We start from the raw sequence: 5,454 nt of genomic DNA on the forward strand, positions 1-5,454 counted from the left end.
TTTTGTTTATTAGTTTTTAATGTTTAGTGTCGTGTCAGGTTCTGAGTTAACGAAGGCTACGACCGACCCAATCCAGGAGTTTAAAGCGGAGAGAAGAAAGGCAGCTTGGTTTGGTTACACTTGTATTTTTTACGGGCCTTCTCCCAACATGATTTCACTACTAAGTATGCTCAAAGCACCTGAGAAAGGGTCTGACGCCAGCAGTAGCGTATAACATGTGAGGCGAGATATGACACCTGTTAGGCGCTATCACATTTTTTTCGGGCTGTAACCGACCAGAGGCTTGTCTCATAGGCGAGCTATAGCTCGCCAGTGAGACAATTTGTCCCGATCCACCAGATGGCGCCACCAGTCTTTGGCAATGGCTCGCATGTGAGACGGAGTGCTCGCCAAATCCGTGGCTAAAATGGCGACGTGGTCACGTGATGCTTTAGTTGTTTATTTATCGATACCAAAATAGTATTGACATCGGTTAAAACTTTGTTTAAATGGGTTGAATTCTCAGTTATAAGAATATTTGACATCTATATTGGGGATAAATTAGGCTACTAATGGGGTGTGTTGTATTTTAAAACAGAGTATGGCAGTATGTATCTTCGATCGACGGAACTGACGCTGTCAATACCGAAATTCAGTGATTATACTACCTAGAGTATTGGTATCAACAAAAGTTTCCGCCAATACCAAACGCCAAACAATCCTTAATCCTTTGCCAAAACATTAGCCTCACACTCGAGATAGTGACAATGGAGTCAAGAGAGCCTAAATTGATTGCCGGAGGCTTGTTTATTCTGGGGGGGGGGGGGGGGGGGGGACATTTTTGGCGACGGTGTTGGGATCCGTCGTTCATTCCTCCTCCAAGAACGAGGCTTTGCTTCGTCGCATAGTGGAGGAGGAGGAAAAAAAAAGGCGCCCTTGTGCACCGACGAACTCGGCGTCGGCGACGGATTCCACACTATGCGGAAAATGTCGTCCCCCATTATGAGGACTCCTCGTTTCAGTCCCATTTTAGAATGGAAAAAAGCAACTTTTGAGGTGAGTTTAGGTTATGAAGTATAAGTATTCATATATTAGTTCATAAGAAATGAAGTGAGGAGGAAAGTGCCAGAAGACGATAGCGATGGTGATGGAGGCTCGAAGTAAAAGTACAACTTAGATAGGCACTTGCAAGAATTTTTCAAAATAGTGATAATATCGGTATTAATTTAGTGTAGAAAAATAAAGGAGAGTGAAACATTTACTAAAGTGAAAAAGTTATCGCTCTATCTCAACTAGTTAAAAAGTTATGACTTTTTATGTGGTGAAGAATCTCTATTACTCTATTACTATTGGAATTTTGGAAAAGTCGACAATTAAATATCTATTCACATGTAGATAGGCCAAATACACCACTGAATCGGCGTCATTTAGTTATTCACTTTGAACTTTTCAAAATGAAAATAGACCTCATAAAAGCAGAGATATGGACTGATAAATGTTTGAGGTGGTTCTAGTATTAGTGTTTACAATGATCGAAAATAGGTGATTTTAAAAACTTCCGCTCCCCCGTTCTCCTAAATTGGACAGACGTCCGTCAAAGGATGAAAAACGTCAAAATCAACAGTGCAAATTCACTCGGAAAAACAAGGAAGAGAATTGTAAATTATAATATGAATGCATGGACATGAAAACGCCAATTAATTGAATAATTTAAAACAAAAATAACTTTCATTAATGGAATATATTGTAAGATATTTTATAAAGATGTATAGTTTTGATGTGGATTGGCGAAGTTATCTCTCAAACGCAGCAGACGACAGGGGGTGAATCAGTATAAGTATAAGAAAATGGCAGCTTCTGTAAACAATCGAGGCCAATTACTGTTTTTTGGGGAGCTCTAACTTTTGAGTGCAAATATATTTTGCTCTGAAATTTTAGAGAAGCTACTTTAATATGTATCTCAGAAGGACTTGTTTTTATTAAGAAGGACCATCTCTGGTTTAAAAGTTATAAGCTTTTAAACACATATACTCTCTTTACACAAAGATTTCTCAAAATCATGATATAGAAAGATTATTAGCATCATTGTATGTCGAATTTTATGCCCTTTCCAATGATATATAATACATGCCATTTCATTCCACTGAGAAAGAAGAATGAACATTTTAAAATCACTCCTAAATTTTTTCCCTCAAAAACGGAAACAGAAATCCTCGCCTGTTTTCAACTCGCGAGAGCTACTTCTTGCAAGTGCCTATTACAACTCCGCCTGGCCGAGGAGATCGTGACTACCGTACCACAACCCCAAAAAAGTCACTTCTAATCTAACCTTGGCTTGGTCTTATTAGTATTTGAGCCATCGTAGACGCGTTTTCTTTTTTTAAGTTTACTTTATTGAGAAGGACAATTTTTTTTCTTTCTTTTTTAAAAAAAACTTTTTATCATGTTTTTAAAAACCTTTGATTTTAATTTTCTAAAATTATTTATTTGTTTGAGATCAGTATTTGTCTGCCATGTTCCTTTTTACTTGTGATTTTTTAAATTAATGTTCTTATTCTTTAATTTATTGTATAAACGTAGATCGGTAATCACTAAGCAGCGTGTTAAATTACAATCTATATCTATTTAAACCTCATGGACGTATGCAGCATTTTCATTAATTTACCATCACCGCCAACGGAGGTTTATAAAAACGCTGCGTTTTTTACACATAAAAACGCCACCAAAAAATTAACTCTCATTCAAATTATAATCATAAAATTCTGAGAACGGAAACCATATTCGGAGAAATAGAGATCAAGTTTATTTTCCCGAGCATTCGGAGATATAGTCACTTAGTTATAATTATTGTATCACCTCTCTGTAATAATCCTCATTATTTCTTACATAAATAATTAAATGAATATGTTGGCTTTTAATTTTTAAAATAACTTTTAACTTTAAAATTGTGACAGGTCACATAAGTTAATATCATATATTATCACTGGTGTCTTTATCGTTTTTGGAATTTTGTCCTGAAACATCAAAATCAGATTTGCTTGCAGGTCCATTTATGAGAGGCTATATAACTTTTATTAGGCTTAATCTCTTGCATTTGGTAATCCTGTAAAACTTTGTCATAGATTACAATTATTTGGAGCCGATAGGATCACTGTAAGGTGAAACTCATTTTTTTTGCCCTTTACTGTTTTGGCCACCATGGCATTATTTATACACATGGGTGTGGCTGAGAGAACGTGAGTCAAAAGCCTTTTTTCGATGACCCAACTTTGCGCTGCTGCCCATAGCGGAACTTAATTAGGACATGTCTGAAGTCGAGTGTCACACCATAACACGAAAAGGCCACACTCTTGGTCAAAATGAAGAAAAGATATTTTGTCAACTGCAGCCGGCTGTTCCCAGACACTCGAATTGTACACTGCCGTTCTGAAAATACGCATTTCTAAAATTTTGGCCAAAAAACTTTCTCTTAAAATATCGATCAATTTAATTGACCCTCATCTTATCAAAAATTATCAAACCTGGGACTCTTTTGAAATCCCGGGTTTGAAAGGTTTTGACAAGACGAGGGTCAATCTAATCGGTCAATATTCATTTGAAGGACGAATTTCCTGGCCAAAATTATATTAAAATAATGTGTTTTTTAAGAGAACGACAGCACACTCGATTGGTAATTCTTATAGCAGTGCCTTGCTTGCAAATTGATTCAATTTCTTACACAACGGTGACGGCCAATTAAATTAAGATGAGCCCATTAATTCCTCATCTGTTTTCGGTGTTCACAACGCGAAAGCTTTCGTGTCAATGTTCAGTATTCAGGAGACTTTCACAACGCGAAAGCTTTCGTGTCAATGTTCAGTATTCAGGAGACTTTCACAACGCGAAAGCTTTCGTGTCAATGTTCAGTATTCAGGAGACTTTCACAACGCGAAAGCTTTCGTGTCAATGTTCAGTATTCAGGAGACTTTCACAACGCGAAAGCTTTCGTGTCAATGTTCAGTATTCAGGAGACTTTCACAACGCGAAAGCTTTCGTGTCAATGTTCAGTATTCAGGAGACTTTCACAACGCGAAAGCTTTCGTGTCAATGTTCAGTATTCAGGAGACTTTCACAACGCGAAAGCTTTCGTGTCAATGTTCAGTATTCAGGAGACTTTCACAACGCGAAAGCTTTCGTGTCAATGTTCAGTATTCAGGAGACTTTCACAACGCGAAAGCTTTCGTGTCAATGTTCAGTATTCAGGAGACTTTCACAACGCGAAAGCTTTCGTGTCAATGTTCAGTATTCAGGAGACTTTCACAACGCGAAAGCTTTCGTGTCAATGTTCAGTATTCAGGAGACTTTCACAACGCGAAAGCTTTCGTGTCAATGTTCAGTATTCAGGAGACTTTCTTTTCGAGTCTTTTTTTCATTTATTTTTATTATTTTTTAATTTTTTTTTTTACCCTACTTGACGTTCTTAAAAGTTCTTTTGATTATTTAGGACATTTATTCTTATTTTTATCATTTATTTACCAAGTTGTGGTTTCATATATAAAAATAACTCCAGCTTTTATATGGCGCAATGTCTACGAATTGTGCTCAAAGCACTTTACAGTGTGTCTCAACCTAACAGCAACACAAACCGTGTAGGAAAAGACATGCCGCCTGTTAAGCGCTATTACATGTTTCTGACAGAGACAACGGCGTTATCCGACAGGTACTTATTTTACGACTGAGTGCAATGGGAGATGATAGTCTTTTTCAAGGATTCAATTTTGCGCCGCACACAACGAGACTTGAACCAGGGACCTACTGATTCGAAGGCGAGTGTGTTTTTTTTCTTCACAAGACTGAAAATCTGCACCACAAAAAAGAAAACCCAAGCTTTAAATCATCATCATCATTGTCGTCGTCGTCATAATGATAATAATAATAATAATAATAATAATAATAATAATAATAATAATAATAATAATAATATAATAATGATAATAATATAAAAATAATAATAATAATAATAATAATAATAATAATAATAATATAATAATAATAATAATAATAATAATAATAATAATAATAATAATAATAATGATAATAATAATAATAATAATAATAATAATAATAATAATAATAATAATAATAATAATAATAATAATAATAATAATAATAATAATAATAATAATATAATAAATAATAATAATAATAATAATAATAATAATAATAATAATAATAATAATAATAATAATAATATAATAATGATAAAATATAATAATAATAATAATAATAATAATAATAATAATAATAATAATAATAATAATAATAATAATAATAATAATAATAATAATAATAATGATAAAAATAATAATCATAATAATAATAATAATAATAATAATAATAATAATAATAATAATAATAATAATAATAATAATAATAATAATAATAATAATATATAATAATAATAATAATAATCATAATATATAATAATAAAATAAT

This window comes from Berghia stephanieae, chromosome 3 (assembly GCF_034508935.2).
Source record: "Berghia stephanieae isolate SIO BIC M18660-M18661 chromosome 3, UCSD_Bste_1.3, whole genome shotgun sequence".
NCBI classification, from domain to species: domain Eukaryota; kingdom Metazoa; phylum Mollusca; class Gastropoda; order Nudibranchia; family Aeolidiidae; genus Berghia; species Berghia stephanieae.